The sequence below is a fragment of the Cervus canadensis genome, chromosome 8 (genome assembly GCF_019320065.1).
Source record: "Cervus canadensis isolate Bull #8, Minnesota chromosome 8, ASM1932006v1, whole genome shotgun sequence".
Classification (NCBI taxonomy): Eukaryota; Metazoa; Chordata; class Mammalia; order Artiodactyla; family Cervidae; genus Cervus; species Cervus canadensis.
The window spans coordinates 2,545,942-2,565,898 of NC_057393.1; positions in this window are offsets into that span (position 1 = coordinate 2,545,942).

Consider the following 19,957-nt stretch of genomic DNA (forward strand, 5'->3'; position numbering starts at 1 on the left):
AAGTGGAGTAGGTGGCCACTTCCGTCTCCAGTGGAACTTCCCAACTCAGGGACTGAAATGTCTCCTGGGTTGGCAGGTAGGTTCTTTACCACTGAGCCACCAGGGAAACTCCAGAATGGTGCATAGATGATGTTATTTTGACACGTTGGCCAAACAGGAAACCCAAGGATCACTGGAGAAACTAAAGAGAGCTTCCCAGGTGAAGGCAGGGCTCTGGAGGGCTCTGTCCACCTTAAATATAAGCAAGAATCACCCTTCACACGCAGAAGACAGCGAGAGTGTCTTTGTCTCTGCCCTGACATGGGGGAAGGAGAAAAATTTCCCTGAAAACCGTAGGCCAGTCTGCTTATAGGTCTGCTTTCTGAATTGCCTCTATTCTTCATCTCAAAAACTTCGAGCAGGAAATTTAGATTAAGTTGGTGCCTTGAGGCAATGCTGCGGACAAGAGGAAGAGGTAAATGTGGAACCTCTCTGGAGGAAATCAATCTCGACACACCTCTCAAAGAATCCCCCAGTGTTGAGGGAGAGGAGCGACCTGTCTTCCAAATAAGGAGATAAATCTCATGAGTAAGAACCATCCAGACCAACGGAGGCAGGCAGGCAAAAGCTGATCACGGCTGATATCTTAAAGAAATGAAAGAGAAAGACAGAAGCAAAGAGCAGAGCTGGAAAAAAAAAAATAGTACCCCTAGAAGTGAAAACTAGGATGATTAAAATTAAAAACGCAAGGATCTCCACATCCAGGAAGATGTAGAAGATGTGCAGGTCCTCCTGCTAAGAGTGACCACAGCCCGGGCCACTGAGTCTGAGGCCAGGAGAGGAGGTGCCGGTGGGCAGAGGGGGCCGCCGCAGGGCTTCTAGGAGATGAAAGGAACTGGGGTGATGGGCTGCAACCCCTCCCTGCTTGCTGCAGACATCCAAACTCAGCGCCAAGCGAGCCAGTCCCCTGGAAACGTCAGCCAGAGCCCCATCCAGGGCTGCCCTGCAGGTTAAGGGCCAGGAAGAGGGCCCAGCAGGACGGAAGACAAACCTCTGGTTACCAGATAGGGGGCAGCGGGGAAATGGGTAAATGAGGGGTCTGAAATTAGCAGATACAAACTATTACATAAGAAACAAACAACAAGGACCTACTATGTAGCACAGTGTCTCGTGATAACGTGTGATGGAAAAGACTCTGAAATAGAAACACACACACACATTTATATAGGGGGCTTCCCTAGTAGCTTAGACAGTAAAGAATCTGCCTGCGATGCAGGAGACCTGGGCTTGATCTCTGGGTCAGGAAGATCCCCTGGAGTAGGAAATGGCAAACCACTCCAGCATTCTAGCCTGGGAATTCCCATGGACATAGGATCCTGGTGGGCTGCATACAGCCCACGGGGTCGCAAATAGTCAGACACAGCTGAGCAACAAACAGTCTCACTTGTTTGTGTGTGTGTAACCGAGTCACTTCACTACATACTTGAAACTAACATGACGCTGTAAATCAACTACACTTGAGTGTTTTACTTTTTAAAACAAGCAGAAAATGGTTAGACAATAGCAACTCTTCTCCAAGCACAAGAAAGACCCTACTACACGCACCCCCACCCAAACCAGCAAAGGCCAAGTGGTGATCAACTTCCGCCCGCCCTGGCAGTAACCTTCCCTCCCTGCCGGGGGCGTCAAAAGAGACCCAGCAGAGTGGGGAACTCTGGTCAGCAACCAGTAGCTACCCTCCCCCTGCCTGCACTCCCATCCTCTGCTCGCCCCAACCCTCTGCATCCTCTCATGGGGACCACACTGGGAGACGTGAGGAGAGGCCCCCCCCCGACTCCACACCTCATCTAAGGGGGCATCAGGGGACACCCAGTGGGGATCTGGAACCCCACCCCCATGCCACAGTCAGGAGAAGTGGTCCTGGAGGTGGTGATGGAGGAGGGAACCTGGGGTTCCTTCCCCTCTTATGACAGGTCACCTCGTCCCATGGAGTTGCCCATGGTCATTTCAACTTGACTCTTTGGAACCAAGTAAGTAACCTAGCCCACACTTATGGGAAGGGGACTTAAGCCGCAACTATTAAAAGGAAAATCAACCCTGAACGTTCACTGGAAGGACTGATGCCGAAGCTGAAGCTCCAATACTTTGGCCACCTGGGTCAGAAAGTTCCCTTGGAGAACAGAATGGCAACTGATTCCAATATTCTTCCCTGGAGAATCCCATGGATAGAGGAGCCTGATGGGCTACAGTCTATGGGGTTGCAAAGAGTTGGACACAATTGAGTGACTAACACTAAGAATCAGTTCAGTTCACTTTAGTTGCTCAGTCGTGTCTGACTCTTTGTGACCCCATGAACCACAGCACGCCAGGCCTCCCTGTCCATCACCAACTCCCGGAGTTTACTCAAACTCATGCCCGTCAAGTCGGTGATGCCATCCAACCATCTCATCCTCTGTCGTCCCCTTCTCCTCCTGCCCCCAATCCCTCCCAGTATCAGGGTCTTTTCCAATGAATCAACTCTTCACATGAGGTGGCCAAAGTACTGGAGTTTCGGCTTCAGCATCAGTCCTTCCAATGAACACCCAGGACCAATCTCCTTTAGGATGGACTGGTTGGATCTCCTTACAGTCCAAGGGACTCTCAAGAGTCTTCTCCAACACCACAGTTCAAAACCATCAATTTTTCGCTGCTCAACTTTCTTCACAGTCCAACTCTCACATCCATACATGACCATTGGAAAAACCATTGCTTTGACCAGACATACCTTTGTTGGCAAAGTAATGTCTCTGCTTTTTAACACGCTATCTAGGTTGGTCATAACTTTCCTTCCAAGGAGTAAGCGTCTTTTAATTTCATGGCTTCAGTCACCATCTGCAGTGATTTTGGAGCCCAAAAAAATAAAGTCTGACACTGTTTCCACTGTCTTCCCCATCTATTTCCCTATAACACTAAGAATAAAAATAAACACTATAACACTAAGAATAAATATAACCAAATATTCACATCTCTTGTGGGGAAAATTATAAAGCTTTATTGAAAAGAAATAAAGAAGACTTGGGAAGTGGAGATGCAAAGCATGGCCTTAGAAAACCTCAGAGTCCCAGAAGACTCATCTCTTCAAATAGACTTACAAGTCTACCCAAAACCCCAAGAAGCCTGCCCCTAACATGGAATTCGGAGGCTTATTCTAAGTTGCATATGGAAGAATAAATGAGTAAGATCAGCCAAAACACTCCTGAAAAAGGTTAATATGGTGGTCAGGAGTAGGGAAAATGTTTATTGACCAAAGAATAAATTTTTGTTGTTCTAAGCCACCCAATTTGTAGTCATTTATTTCAGCAGCTCCAGGAAATTTATACAGGGGCATGTATGTTTTCATATCCTGCTTTGTATGTATAATATATTTTAAAATAAAATGAACCCTGTACACTTCCTCCTGTCCTTCCAGTCAGCAACTCAAATGCCGCCCTCTCACCACCACCAGTGCCCTGAACTCCACAACCACGTTCTAGGCCGTGTCTCACGGCCGCCGCCCTGTACTCCACAACACCTTTCAGCCCATGTTTGAAATGCCCCTATTTTGTCTTCTCCCATGAATACGAATAAATGCATTTACCCTTCCCTCCTTAAAAACACTGACCAAGCCCTCGGCAGCCGACACAGCATCAGGAACAGCAGTGCTCGGCCCATATCGCTGGATGAATGAATGTCAGCAAAACACGACAAGAACGACCCTGCGTCAGGTGAGACCCTCACGCACATCGATGACCAGCGAACCACCCGCCTGACTTCCAGTTGAGCCAGAGGGAAGACGAGATGGGGGTTTTCTGGGACCCTGTCTGGCCTAGGTGCCCACCTGACCCCACAGAGCAAGAGTCCTCCTAGAAACTCGCATGGTCCCCTGGGGAAACCTACTCTGGGGAAACGGGCAAACCTAGAATCAAAATTATTTTCTGCTCAAATTTGGCGACACGTTTCTTGGGCCTGAAGTCACCATTTGTTAACACGGGTCAGACAGGGCGCCCGATTCCATGGTGAGACTGACGGGCACCGTGACTTCAGTTTCGTGAGAGAAAAATCTCCCCGAGAGAAGTGGTGAAGTCAGTCCAGCGCTCACCCCCTTTCACTGAGCAGATGGGTCATGTGGGCCCCAGCATTTCCCATCATCTCAAATCTGCCCCAAGCTCGCGTTTGGGGTCCCAGGTGTTTCTGTCACTAGACAGTAACTGTGCAGTCTTCGCAGGGATTGTAGCAGTGAGGAGTGACCGCATCTGAACGGCCTTAGGAGATGATCCCAAAGCTTAGTTATGCCGTCAGCCGACCCAGTAGCGCCGCCTTCAGCGAAATCTCGGTGGCCGAACTTACTGCGGGTTCTGGTTTTGGCCCACTTAAGGAAAACAGTAACAGGAGAGAAGTGCGGCTGCGTCCACACAGGGAAACCGTGCCCCGGAGATCAGCATCGGCTGCAGAAGCGATGGTTTTGATAACAGAAGAGAAGAAACCAGGGCACTCAGTCCACGGAGCACTCAGCGGGCAGCGGGCATCTGCTATTTAAGTGCTTCACGAAACGTACCTCATTTCAGCCTCTGAAATGAGGTGCGGGCCACTGACGTTCCCATCTTACAGCTGAGGAAACCGAGGCAGGCAAGACAGACCCCGCTCGAGGGTCTGAGCCGGGATCTGACGGGGCATCAGCCCTGACCCCTCACAGGTCTGACCCACACTGTGTGCTGCCAACAGCCTGAGATACCACGTCCTCCCGACGCGTCTCGGGCCCGTGGGCCCTGAGAGCCCACGGCCATTGGAGGTGGAGCCATGCCCAAGCCAGAACTGCGGCTCAGGTTGGACCGTCCCCTCCTGGAGTCTGAACCACGACTGGAGGCATCGCAGGCTCTTCCTGGACCCAGTCCCAGGGCAGTGCCTCAGTCTGGACTCTTCCACTCACAGAACATCCCCAGTGGGAACCACCCATCACGGCCTCACACGCGCAGATGCAACTTCTCCAAGAAAGAGCAATCCCTCCAGACCTGGGGCCAGTCCTGCTCGTGGGCAACACAGACACCGCGGAGCCACCGAGCTCTGACTATTGCAGCCTCATCACTTACACTGGCCCTTCCTGGGAGCAGGGCTCCGTCTCACTCAGCAAAAGCGAGCCTTGTGAGCTTAGGACAAGTCAGCACAAAGAAGGACCTAAATTTACCATCCTGAATGAACAGGACCTAGCTAAATTCTTGCTGTGTGAACAAACTATTCCACGGCTGACCGAGAGAACATTGGAGAACAATGGAAATAGTATCGCTTTCCTCAAGGTCACTTCAGTTCCGTTCAGTCTCTGTCTTTGCGACCACATGGACTGCAGCATGCCAGGCTTCCCTGTCCAGCACCAACTCCCAGAGTCTAATACGAATTGAGACAAAAACCTCTGCTGGGGGCTTCCCTGGTGGTCCGGTGGTTAAGAATCTGCCCGTCAAGGCAGGGGACACGGGTTCAGCCCCTGGTCCAGAGGATCCCACGTGCTGCGGAGCACCTAAGCCGTGTGCCCGCCGCTGTGCGCTGCGCCCTCGCGCCCGAGAACCACAACCGCTGAGCCCACACACCCTGGAGCCTCTGCTCTGCATCACGAGAAGCCGTTGCAGTGAGAAGTCCGCCCACCGCAGCTGGAAGGAGCCCCTGTTTGCCGCAACTAGAGGAGAGCCTGCAGGCAGCGACAAAGACCCAGGGCAACTGCAAGTAAAAATAAATAAATATTTCTGAAAAGTCTCGGCCTGGCTGCCAGGCTGTCACCAGGGCAGAACACACAGGGCGAGTGCCGGGCATGCCACGGGCCCTTCCTGAGCCCCTCTGCAGCCCCAGGCTGGACCCAACCGGGGCTCTAGAGATAGTGACTTCCCACAGCCTACCAGGGCGCCTGACCCCATGCCATCCTTTATCCCATCAGAGGCCAGATCTCTGCTGTACCCCCAGGATGCCCTCAGTGCTCCCAGAAAAAAACAGGAAATCACCCCAGTGCCAGCGTCCGGAGGGTACTCACCAGCCGGTGTCCACCCATTGGCCCTGCCGCCCTCCCACATGCCCCACGCCCCTGCCCACCCCCGCCCAGCTCCGTGTGGCCGCCTCGGAAGCAGAAACGTCCCACTGACGTCCACTCCTGACACCTGCTCCCAGGCCTCTCTGAGCCACAAGGAGGGTAGGCGCTCAGATCAGCTGGACCAAGGCAGCGAACGCTCCAGGCCCCACTTCTGCCGCAGGCTTGGGAGGAACCGGGCCCCCAGCCCCCTGAAGTGGACAAGAGCCATGCGCCCTGAAGACGGCGTCCTCTGCACAGCTGACCCGGGAAGGGCAAAGTCGGGACTGAGTGCTGAGTACTCACCGTGGGTGCGTGTGTCTCCACAGCATGGTGGGAAGTCCCCGGGAGGCATCGAAGTGTCCTGCAAAATGAAACAGAAAATCATTCTATCATCCAAGCGAACCGCTGTCGTAAACAAATTGTAATGACCTAATATGTTTATGGAAAGTTGAATTTCCTGCCTGTTCAGCACGCTCTCCTGCCCCTGGGATCTATCACACCGCTCCGACAGTCTGGGCACTGTCCCCGCCAGCAACAAAGTGGTAATAGACACACATCATCGGATTGTGTGACTGCCATGGTTGTGATTTATTTTGATAAGATGCCATCAATAACTCATAAAAGGTACAGTGGAACACAGTATTGCTTCAATGCCTAGACCCAAAATCTAAGGAAACTCTGAGGGAAGTTTGGGATGGCGGTTTCTGGTGCACAGGGATTCTAGAATCGTGGGGGGAAAGGCCCAGGGGCTGAGATGTTGCAAATTGATTTTAAAAGTCCCTTTTTTCCATGCAGTGTGCTAATGAAGCTATAATTCAAAGGGTTGTTTTCTAAATGAATCCGCAGGAGACACTTTTCTCCCTCTTTACCCTCCTTTGACCACAGAGGGTCCAACACCTGCCAATAGGCTTCTCTGAGAGCAGTGAACCTCTGCCGACAGGCCGAGGCCCCAACATGAGCAAGTGGAGAATGGGCGTCCAGCCAGCGGAGGCCAGGACGGCCCTGCTGGTCAGCACCAGTAGGCTCATGAGCCAGGCCCCGCGTCCTGTCATGAACCAAAGTCGGGGTTGCTCCCGGGGCTGGAGCCGGGCCCCAGGCCCACAGCAGGGTGGGAAGCGCCTGACCAGGCTGGAGCTGCCAGTGTCCAGGTCTTGGGATTGTTGCCGTCGGACCAGGAGAGAAGCAGCGCTGACTGGCTGGCAGTCATCTCATCTCACTGTGATGCTTTCAAGCTGGGAATGCCAAGAAATAGTTGATGGTGGAGCAGACTGCCGTGGAGCATGTACCTAAAGGGAGAGTTTGCCAACGGTCCGTCCTTTTCTGAGTCAGGGCTGCCTGTGCCAGTCCAGGGGTGGGCCTGGGTGGGCTCGCTCTGAGCAGCACCCCTAGCCCCTCCCCTAGGCCTGGGGGCTTCACGTAACTACAGAGGGCCTTCTGGGCTCCAGATTCAAGGGTTTCAGTCCCTCCAGCAAGGAGCAGCGTGAATGTGTGTACCCACCCCTGCCCACAGGATTCCTGACAGCTGTCAATCCGGACTCTGAATCCCGCTGATCAAGGAAGAGGCTGCCCCACCACTGCCTTCCAGAAAGGAAAGTGAAGTGAAGTGAAGAAGTTGCTCAGTCATGTCTGACTCTTTGCGACCCCATGGACTGTAGCCTACCAGGCTCCCCGGTCCATGGGATTCTCCAGGCAAGAGTACTGGAGTGGGCTGCCATTTTCTTCTGCAGGGGTCCCTACAAACCTGGCCAGCTCAGTGACAGAGCAGAGAGGCCACAGCTCTCGGGAGAGACAACCCGAGGGTCGTGGCAGCCAAGGACGTGGCTGAACGCGCCCCCAGCGAGAAGGTACAGCAGGGCCTGACCACACCCGATGGCTGACCCCTGATCCGGGACCCCGCTGGGCGCTGCAGCCCTGCCCGCACACACACCCGCATCACCTGACCTACTGCCTCAGCCACCTCAGCCTTCTGGCTGGTCCTGTCGGGACAAGCCGTGTGTTTCCCACAAACCCCCACGGGGTCCTGCTGCAGGGAAGCGCTTCCAGGTGAGTGGCCGGACCCCAAGAAGCCCACCCGCTAGGTCTCCATGATGCTTCGTTTGCCCTGTGGAGACGCCTGCTCCTTCGGGGGGTACCGGGCTGCTGGCTCTGCAGGGTCTAAGCCCTGCCCAGGGCCTGGCACGCAGCAGGCGCTCAAGGAGCAGCAGCCACACCAGAAACCCACCTGGGTGATGGGGCCGCGGCAGGGGGCAGGCTTACTTCTCCACTGTGTTTAACATGAGGAAGGTAATCGAACGGAGAGAGAGAGAGATGAGAACCACAGACCGCTGTCTCACACTTAAATATTCAGTTGCCATTTGTCGGAAAAGCACATTCATCAAGTTCATAACGAATTTGTCCTCTGGAGCCGGTCACCTAGCAAGCCAGGCTAGCTCTCTGATGGCCCTGGAGAGCAACTGTGCTCCCACACGTGTGCATGCATGCATGGACACAAATTCACACATTCATACACATGCACAAGTGCACACATGTACAGACACGTGTGCGCATACATACACATGCACACATGCACGCGTGTACACAGATACATATCCGCACACACAACAGGCATTACACAAGTATTCACGTAATGACACACAAACACGTAGACCTGCATCACGGCCACACACAAACGTGTGTGTGTGTGTACATGTGCATGCGTGAACATGTGTGTGCTCACAGAGCACAGACAGGCACATGTGTGTGCACTCCTCTGCCTGCATAAATTGTGTTTCCATGGCTGCACACATTAACATACAAGTGCACGCATGAGGTGCACAAATACATGCCTACACAGACACACGTGTGCCCATGTGTACACACAAATACAAGCACACTTGTGTGCTCACACACATCTGCACACAAGTGTGCACACACACACACACACACACGAAGGCCTCTGGTAAAAGTGCCTTCTTGTGACACAACTGTTAGGATTGTGCTGGACAGGGGGGAACCTAGGAACAGATGCAGGCTCTGAGGCCTCCCCTGTCTTCTGCTGAGCCCCGCGGCCCGCCTGCCCTCCAGCAGAGCCCCACGGTCAGCCCCACCCTGTTCCCCGCAGAAGAAAAGCAAAGCGCACCAAGGTGTGATTAAAACTAGAAAATGCTTCTCCTTTGTTATCTCCAGGCCAGAAGCTCTACTTCTCCATCTCTATGGTAATCTGTCTCAACTCTGCTTCTCACAGAAATATTCACATGCACCTGAAAGTGGAGAAAAGTCTAACGACACGGGCAGACCCGTCACTAGGAACTGCACCCCCTCCCGGTGCCCCCCAGCTGGGGACCACAGACTGCTGTGTCTGTGTCCTCCGCAGAATGAGGAGGCACCAACGGCGCCCAGCACCTCCTGACATTTAATTAGCAACGGTTATTAGCTGACCCTGGGCTAGACGAGCCCTGGACACCAGCTACAGTGGGCACACGGCTGGCCTGGGCCCTGCCTCTTGTCCTCTGACCCCGTGGACAGGGGACGCAGTTCTTGTCGGCTTCAGGCACCCCCACAACGCCCGGCTTCATCAGAAGCTTGAGGAACAGAATCACTGGTATTTGGACTCCAAAACATCACCCTGAAAAACAGAAATGTTCTGCAGGCATCGATTTGTGAGTTGAGCGAGCAGCTCTTTGAAAAGTACCTTCCATTAAGCCTGAAAGTCTCATTTTTCAAACTCTTGTTTTTTTTTAAGCTCTGCTTTTAACTCTAAAGGACAGCACTTTGCTTCTGGAGTTGGAGGCAGCCTTGCCACACGGGGTGCGTGCATTCCCCAGCTTGCAGACGGTGGACGGTCCTGCCCACCCCCGACTCCAGCCTTCCTTCCCCACCTCCCCCGGCCCTCCCCCCGACACAGAGGAGGGGCTCTGGGGACAGGAGGGGCTGCAGGCTTCAGGACCCAGGGCCAGGAGAGGCCACACTCCAAAGTGTCGCCTGCAGCCGGCTCGCCCCACGCACATCCACTCTGATAGACGGGAGGACCTGCTTTTTCCGGAGCACACCCGAGCTGCTCTCTCAGAACAGGCGGGCACCTGCCACGGCTGCTGGCAGAACAGGGATGTGAAGGAGGACAGCTTGCACACAAGGGAAGCAGGGCGTCTATGGAGACCCCAAGGCCCTGCACGAAGCGGGGCATCGTCTCCACGTGCAGGTCAGACACATGTGCCCGACCCCCAGGAGGCTGGTGGCGGAGCCAGGGGCAGCCCCCCACTTACAGATCAGAACCTGAGCGCCAGAGAGCACACTTGCGGTTGTTTAGTCCCTAAGTCACGTCTAACTGTTTTGCGACCCCATGGACTGTAGCCTGCCAGGCTCCTAGGTCCATGGGCTTTCCCAGGCAAGGATACTGGAGTGGGTTGCCATTTCTTTCTCCAGGGGACCCCCTCTGAGTCCTGCTCTTCCTTCTCTGAGTCACAACTTCTGTGACGTTTCGCTCTTCTGCATAATTTGGAAAATGAAAAGGGCGTGGCAGGGACGTGGGGTGAGAAGAAGGGCAGGGGTTTCAGTGCTTTTTCAGAAAATGCTCTGCCACGGGGACCGCCCAGCCCCAACTCTGCCGCCATCAGACGTGACCCAGCAGAAGCTGACCTTCCAGCACAGGCCGGGGGCACCACAAACACTTCCTCGGTCAAATTAAATATTCAGTACACCCTGGCTGCCCTGAATCGTAATGCTGCTCACTGCAAAGGGGCTTTACCTGGCTCCAAAATGGCTCCTTAACCACAAACTCATCCCCAGTGACGCGTCCAATGAAATGAACGGTCTCCCGGTGGCTAGAGATCACCCCTCATTCGCCACTGTGTTCCTCCACCTAATGGCATGCCTTAAAAAATGACGTCGCTAGTTAAATCCGTGTGGTCATTTCATCCCCAACTCGTCTCTACAGCTTTCAAAGAATGCTTAAAATTCCTTCCGCCAAGCCTCGGGTGAAATGTGAATTTTTTAGGAAAGTAAACAAAAATCACGATTTCCATCCGGGAATTAGTGAGGAATGAACGATTCACAGCTTGGTTTTCAAGTAATGGCTCAGGCACTGGCTTTGGTAGAAGCTAGAAAACGTAACCAGGGCCGACTTGGGAGAGACGCGTTTTTTGGTTTGTTCTGGTTTTTTTTTTTTTTTTTGGCAGATGAATCATTGGAAACAAAGAGAGGTGTTTTGCAAAGCAAGTACCTCCTGCATCCCATGCAGGGCCTCCAGGCTGCGGGAGGACATCAGGAAGGTCCAAATGGTCCATTTAACCAGGAAGACTGGGAGGGAGAACATGCCCCACCCCCGCCCCGCCCACACCACTGCTCGGCAGGAAAGCACATTCATCAGGCCCTACAGGCAAGTCCCCAGCTCAGAGCATTTGCTACTTGGTTATCCCTTCCTAGTGCTGTGTGCTAAGCCACTCAGTCCTGTCTGACGCTGCAACCCCACGGATGCAGCCTACCAGGCTCCTTGGTCCGTGGGGAGTCTCCAGGCAAGAACACTGGAGTGGGTGCCATGCCCTCCTCTAGGGGATCTTCCTGACCCAGGGATCAAACCTGTGTCTCCTGCGTTACAGGCAGACTTTTTCCCACTAGTGCCACCAGGGGGTTAATCTTACATGATGGGTTATTTTCTTATTTTCCTAGGGACCTCAGAGTAGCAGTTCTCAACCTGAGCTGGAGAGATTTAGAAAGACAGGCACTGGGACTCACCACCGACACCCTGACCTGGTTGGTCTCGGGCGCGGCTGGCGTCAGCCCTGCACTTGAATGTGCAGCCCAGGAGCCCAGGAGCCCAGCGCCAGCCGACGGCAGGAGTCTGGAAATAAAGGACGAGGGAGGGAGGCTGGGAGGGAGGCCAGGGGAATCAGGAGAGCGAGCAAGGGAGCAGGGGGCCCGGCTTGTGAAGGACAGGTCAGCGGCCCGCACGGGAGCACGCGTCTCCCACGGAACGGAGAAGCCGTCCCGGGTGTGCCCCGCTTGCGAAGGGCATAACAAGAACACAAGTTCAGTGGAAACAGTGGCTCAAAGGCAAGATTCCGACACAAGAAGAGAAGATGAGAGTGGAAATCGCAGGCTCCAGGAAACAAATTGGCCAAAAACACCATCATTACAGAAAAAGTCGGAACGTCAAGGAGCAGGTAGCGACTAACACCGCATGGGTGGCACGGAGAAGTCTGGCCGGCGAGGGAGGCAGAGGAAATGGGAAGGGAGCAAAGATGAAGGGCAGACTGCAGAGGAGAAGCAGCCTGTGAACCTACTGCTCAAAACCTCAGTCCTGTTTCAGGACGAAATGACCCGAGCGATCTACGCCAAGACACGTCCTGGTCAAGGCGCTGGGTTTCAGGCTTAAAGAAACGACACTTGACCGTGTAGGCAGATGACTCACCAACTCATCGAGAGCCGTCAGACTGGCTCAGAGTCCTTTGCGATCAAAACCAGCGCTCGGGAGACTTGGAAGCACCAGACACAGAGCTCTCAGGGACAGGGGGCGGGGCCAGCGCAGAGCTGTCCAGGGCGGAGACCAGGGGCCGACCCCCAACCTCGAAAGGACCAGTGGACGTGCCACCACCCAGCCCTTCCGGGGCACCTGCTCCGTCACCAAGTCCAGCCAGAGGGAAAGGCAAGGGAGAGGTCTTCATCACTCCAACCCTGGAGGCTGGAGATATGAGAAATCACCAAGGAGTCTTGGGGGAAGGAAAGCAACCCACCCAGATGCAGAGTGCAAACAGAGAGAGACAGATGCTCCAAGCTCCCAAAACCTTGGGGATATGACAGCGGGGTTCTTCTTGGAAAAGAATCATTGGCGGCACGTCCAGCTGACCAGAAAACAAGTATAAATAACCCCGGGATGGAACAGTCTTCGTGGACAGGACCACACAGATGTTGGGGTTCCTTCCAGAATGAATGGACGTGACATCAGCTTTGATGACGTTAAAAGCAGAGCTGATGAAAGTTTGAAGGCGGGGAAAGGAGAAAAGAGGTTCAGCACCCCATATTCCTCATCTTTCCCAACAGACGCAATTGATACATGGAAAGGTGAAAAAAATGGGCTTTCATCAAGCGACTCCAACCTGAGGGATCTCACAATTATCTTTCACCACCTCGGAGGCATCACTGTGTCATTAAATCTCTTTTAATTAGAAACATTCATCTGAACCCCAGCAGTCCCTCCTATTTTATTTCTATTTCTATTATCTTCAGGCAGAATTAAATTTAATACCTATTATACTAGAAGCACGTATGGCAGAATCTGGTTTCGTCACTGACGCAATTGCCCTGCGTGAGTCACACGGCTGAGCAAACATCCCCCCTCCGCACCTGAGCACAGGTGCAGCGACCCTGAAGGCCTTCACAACATCCACCCACCCTCCAGGTAGTGGGAACAGAGCGGGTGCCTTTGGTTTGTTTTTGTTTTTGCTTTCACTTTCCCATGTAGACCTTGCTTTAAGGCATAAGTTTGAAAAGCTCAAGTTCCAAGCCAGAGAAGTCCAAAAATAAAATTAAAAGCCTTACATGATTTCCCACCGCCCAGGGCGGTTCCTTGTCTCCAAGCCAAGCCCCCCACGCTGCCTCTTGTCCCCCTGGAGCTCACTGAGGCTCATGAACAAACACCGAGTCAGAGGCCGGCCGCTCCTGACATCCTGAGCCTCGCAGGTGCACGACACAAGCAGAAGTGACAAGTTCAAGTTTAAACACATTCACTCGGGCGTCTTCCCCGCCTTGAGGCATCTAGTAGGAGCCAGTTGATCTGCTAGCTTGGCACAGCCGTGCTCCCCACCCCGCTATGAATCAGGTCCTGTGGGGAGACAGAGCCAGACAGATTTGTAAGGAGGCGGAGATGAGTTGGATTCCCTCCAGCCTGGAGCCTCATCCAAGGAGCACGAGTGAATGCACTGATCCATCTGCCCAGGTTTTCCTCCAAGGCAGCGCCACCCCGCCCTCCCGAGCCCCGAGGTTTAGCTTTATCTAGGATTTGAGCGGCATCTGTGTCCTCAGAATAAACCCTCCTCCTCACAAGCTGCCTCTGCGGGCTTCTGTTTCTTGCAGTCAGATAACTCTGCCCAGAGACACCGCTCAAGCCGGTTCCCTCTCGGGGGCGATGGTGCAGCCCTGGCCCCGTGCTGCTCAGGTGCCGTCACTGAGCCTCACGCCTCCTTATGGAGGAGGCGGTAACAGGCAGCAGCCCAAGTCACTCAGTCCTGGCTGTCCAGCTTCTGCGGACCAGACACGCCATCAGAGGGGGTGGTATCCAGGCCAGAGAACCCGGAGACGGTGAGCTTACCCGGACCACCGGGCGCTATGCTTGGACCACCTTGTGGTCCGGCTGCATCTAGGCTGGATCTCCGGTCTGCCAGTGGCTGACTCTCCATAGCCGGGTGCCCCGGGGAAATGAGTCTGTTCGGAGCCCACGCGAACAGTAAGAGCAGAAGATGGGGCGTGGGGAAGCCCACTCACGGGGCCCCTGCACGTGTGGCTCTGCAGTCACCAGGCCCCAGCTGGCAGGACCCGCGAGATAGCATTGACTTCCTCCCAGGGGCTGTCTGCCTTTGCGCAGGGCCCTTCCTCGAGCCAGCCAGGCAGAGCTCTCCAAGCCTGGCACAGCTCTCAGCACTGAGGCAGGGCCGCCCCACTGGCCTAGCAGCACTCAGAGAGCAGAGAGTCCCGAGGTATCCGGGGCAGCACTCTGAACAGCCACATGCTCTCCAGCAAAGCCTGCAGGAGAGAAAGAAGCAGGCTGAGTCTAGAGCAGGAGCCCCTGGCCAGGCTGCGAAGAACGCAGAGGCAATTCTGCAGGACGACGGTGCGGGAGGTGCCTCGGCGGCCAGCCTGGCGCCCACGGGCTGGACAGGGCCAACCCTGCTGGTGAACCCCCCATTCCCGGACACAGATCTGTCACCATCACGCCTTCTGGGGCTGGGCTGGCAAGAGGCCTTGACGTCTTTCTTTCCAAATGTTTCCTTTTTCCACTTCAGTCATGCTTCCAGGAGACCAGTGTCTAATTCAGCCAAGCACTTTGTTGTCACTCAGTCATGTCCAACTCTTTGCGACCCCATGGGCTGCAGCTTGCCAGGCCTCCCTGTCCTTCACCATCTCCCAGAGTTTGCTCAGATTCATGTCCATCGAGCCAGTGATGCTATCTGGTTGTTCTTGAATAATCTCACTGGTGGCACGTTGGGTTTTTCCCTGCTGGAGTCACGCCCACAAGGCCCACAAAACCCCGTGGTGACACCGAATTCGGAACCAAGGCAGAAATGAAACACAGTCGGATGCAGAGCCCAGGAGGATTTACACCAGACAGAGGAGGTCGGCGGGGGGAGGCCGGACCCCCACGTCAGAGGGTCGCTGCAGGTGCATCCCATGTCTGCCCGGTTCCCAGGCCCACAGACGCAGCCCCACAGAGGACGGAGTGGGCCTGGGAAGCTCTCAGGAAACCAGCGAGACAAGAGGGCAATGCCCCCTCCCTCCTCGGCCCCGTGGGAGCTCAGGCAAAGGTGCTGGGACACGGGATGGGGGTGAAGGACCCGGGCATCCACTGAGATGAACAGTCACTCGCGTGATGTGCAGAGCCTTACAGCTGCCCCCCAGAAAGAGTCCTCCCTGCAGAGCAGAGACACTCGCCATGGTCAGCCCAAAGGGCGCTGGGCTCAGACTGCGTCATCTCATGCGGAGGCCTGCCTGGGGTGGCCGTCTGCTCACGTCCCTTGAGAGATGAAAACTCTGAGGTTCAGGATGGCCCTTGGACTTGCTCGGGTCCTGCAGACGGTCAGCGAAGTCCAGGCCCCTCCCGGGCCAAACCCTATTGCCACATCAGGTTAAGTCTGCAGGGGCTATTCTTGTGATCATGGCTGTAATTACTGACTCTAAGTATGGTTATGCTCACATTCGGAGGGAGCGCGGGGGAGGGCATGAGCTGGCAGAGTCACAGGAAATCGGGCAACACAAGGCTCTGCCCTAAACCCGGCGTCAGGACGAGACCAACACGAGGACAACCCTGCCACCTGCTGTTCCTCCGGGACCTTCCGGGCCAAGTGCTTCCACTTAGGTAAGGTTTTCTGCGTGGGATCTGGAGGTAGTGTTGGGCTTCCCTGATTACTCAGACGTTAAAGAATCTGCCTGCAATGCAGGAGACCCAGGTTCAATCCCTGGGTCAGGAAGATCCCCTGGAGGAGGAAATGGCAACACACTCCAGTATTCTTGTCTGGAGAACCCCATGGACAGAGGAGCCTGGTGGGCTACAGTCCACGGGGTCACAAAGAGTCGGACGTGACTGAGTGACTAACACTAGAGGCAGTATTGAATGCAAGAACATAACCAACAGCAAAACAAGCCATGAGCTCTGCGGGAAGCCTTCCACATCCCTCCCCAGAGCACCCTCACTCGGCTCAGTCTGAGAAACAGATGGCAGAGATTAATGTTTAAACCAGATCAGCAACACGTTCTCCAAGTGGCCAAGATCTAGAGCTTGACGGTGGCTTCTGTAAACATATGACTACCAGCCCCTGGGGACAGATTTTCCACGTTCAACAACAGCCGGCACTTAAAGAAGCATCGTATGGGAAACATTATGGTGGTTCCTTGAGACACTAATGTAGAGCTGCCATGAAACCCTCTCCTGGGTACCCACCCAAAGAAGGGGAAATCGGTGCCTCAAAGAGACGCCTGCATGCCTGTATTCACGCAGCATCACTCACGACAGCCAAGGTAAGGAAACAGCCCATCAGGAGGTGACTGTGGGTACACAAGGAATATTATCCCGCCAGGAGGCAGGAGGTCCTGCCATTTGCAACATCATGGATGAACCTGGAGGATACTGTGCTGAGATAAGCCACACACAGAAAGAAAAACATCTGCTTGGTCTCGCTTATATGTGGAATCTTAAAAAGTCAGATCCAGAGAACGGTAGCTGCCAGGGATAAGGAGGTGAAGGAAATAGGAAGATGAGGTCAAACAGCACAAAGCTACAGCTCTCTGGGATGAACAGTCTAGACGTTAGTGGCCAGCATGGTGACCGTAGTTGATAAAACTGTGCTGAACACTGGAAATCTATCGGGAGAGTAAGTTTCAAGTGTTCTCGCCACACACGCAAAGAAAACCATTTGAGAAGACTGTTCATTAGCCTGACTATGGTAATCATTTCACTATGCATGTTTTACCAAATCATCATGTTGCAAACCTTATATCCATACACTGCATATTAAAAATAAAAGTTAAGGGATTTCCCTGATGGTCCTGTGGCTAAGATTCCACATTCCCAAAGCAGGGACCCGGGTTCAAGCCCTGGTCAGGGAAAGAGATCCCACATGCCACAACAAAATCTCCCATGTGCCGAAACTAGGACCCCATGCAGCCAAGTAAATAAGTAAAGTAAATTTTTTTTTAAGTTAAAAGAAATTACTCCCCAAAAAAGAATGCATCAACCTTGGCAGGTACTCATTGAATGAATAAATGAACAGAAAGAAGAACACTGACTCCCTCCTCATGACATCATGACCATGAGAGGTCTGGCCTGAATTAAGCCAGAATTCCTAGGCATCTCTGCTCCTCTCCCATAAGACTCAGCATTCTTCCTTCTCCACATTTGCTCCTAAGAGGTGAAGTCCACTGCCAGTGAGCAAATAAGGATTATTTCAACAAATCAAACCACCAAAAATAATTTGCTTCAATTCTCATCTAATACTAATAAAAATGCAAAGTATTACCATAATTCAAGATTTAAAATTAAACCAAAATAAGTTGAATAGTCCCCATTACTCACATTATTGTTCAGGCTGATCTGAAAGATAATGTTTACCAACTAGTAGTCATAATAAAAATTAATCTTTTAAGTACTTAATGGGTTTTCTGGTACAACTCACCCCCCCTCCACCCAATTATTCTCAAGCAGCTAGAATTTTAAATGCTGTCCTGACTCTAGTTAATATCAGGAACTCCTAGAAGGCACCAAGAGGAGAAGGACTTTAGGACCACTGATGAGAGCAGTATTAGGGCAAGACGCTCCTCAAACAGCTGAGGGAGCCTGCCTAAGGCTGGGACACCAAGCGACTTCTGAGCATCCTCCCGGCCCAGGGCAGACTCTTGTCCAACCGTCTCCTACAGAGATGCCCGGACTCAGCTGCAGACTGCTCTGTCTCCCATGGTTGGGTACCATTAGCGCGAGCACAGGTGGGTCTTAGGATAGGGTTCCCCAACGTAGCTCAAGTTCAATGCCACATGGCCAGAAACAGCCAGAGGCAGCCGCTGTGGCACCACCAGGCCCCAGCTGTGAGCTCGGAGCTCAGACCACGTGGCAGCGATGTGATCACACTGCTGTCCTTGAGACCAGTTCTCCCAGAGGATAGATCAGGAAAAGAAGTGAGGCCACAGGACCCAGGGGCTTCCCAGGTGGCGCACTTCTTCCCAGGTGGTAAAGAATTTGCCTGCCAATGCAGGAGACCCAAGAGATGTGAGTTCAATCCCTGGTCCAGGAAGATCCCTTGGAGGAGGGCATGGCGACCCACTCCAATATTCCTCTCTGGAAAATCCCATGGACAGAGGCGTCTGGTGGGCTACAGTCCATGGGGTCACAGAGGACCAGACACGACCTAACGACTAAACACACACAACAGGAGCTGTAACAAGGAAAGCTAATGTGTATTTTAAATTTGAATTTTCCTTCTAACATTCAATAAGCCACTAACTCCGTGTGTTGCAGCAACCCTAACTCCACACCAAATCAATCGCATCATTCAGTTTTATTGTTTTTCTCTCGATTAAGCTTTGCTGACTGCAGTCATTTTTGCTTAGGAGGGAAGAAAGGGTTCAAGGCCGTCCCAGCCCCAGGTGACAGCTCCAACTACATCCAACACGTGAAGAGCTTCAACTCTGAAAACTCACAGTTGCTCAAATCAAACCCCAGCATGATTATGATGAAATGGTATGAATTCTAAAGGGAAGGGATTAAATTTGGCTGTGATGTTCTGTGGTTTTATCCGTGCATTTGAATAAAAGTTCAGGATCTATTTGGGCCTTTGCCCCACTCAGGTATTCAGTGTTTCCATCTTATTATAGAGCCGGACACAGGCCTATCGGATTAGAAATCAAGATGACTTTGGGGAAGTCTCCCAGGGGAAGGAGAACAGAGAAGCCTGTGTGTGGGTCCCTCTGGACGCCACCTCGGTCCCCTCTCCCTGCCCATGGCCCTGCGGTCTCCTGTGCTCTGTAATAACCTCCACCATGAGCGAGCCGCATGCTAGGCTGAGCCTGGCAGACCTCCAGGCATGGGAGTGGTCGCGGGACCCCCGACACGGCCCCTTCTGCTAACCTAAGTCATCTGTGTGCCGGAGCACCTTGTTCCGGATTTCATTCTCGGGATGGCGGCACGGAGCAGAGCTGGCCCGGGCCTGAGCCTGCCGGGGGTCCCAGGGTGGACATGCCCTTCGACCCCGTCACAGAGGAGAGTGGCCAGGTCAGGAGTCCTGCAGGAAAGGCAGAGCCCCTCCTCCCAGGAGCTGACCCGACCCTCGGAGCGGGGGCGGGCGGCATGGCTTCCTCCCAGCAGTCAGCCTGGGCTGCTCGCTGCCTTTGTCTTTGAGAAGGTGGCATTGATGAGAAAAGGAGACGTCGAGGGAAGGGAAGGGGCGGCAGGGGGACCCCGTGCAGATAAGCTGCCCAGTCCATGGGGATGCATCACAGCACCTGAGCTGCTCATGCAGGGCCAAGTCCTGGCCTGGTAAAGACAGAAACTTAAGTCAGCCCCACAGGGGAATGGGAGGGACTGGGGTCAGACAGCCCAGGGGAGCACCGCGAAGAGGACACGCGAGCCGGGAGCCAGGCGGACCAGGGAGGGGCGGGGAGGAGAGGGCGGGGAGGAATGCGCCCGCCCCCCACCCCCCCCCACCCCCGGAGGTTCCGGTGGTGAGTCTCATTTGCTGG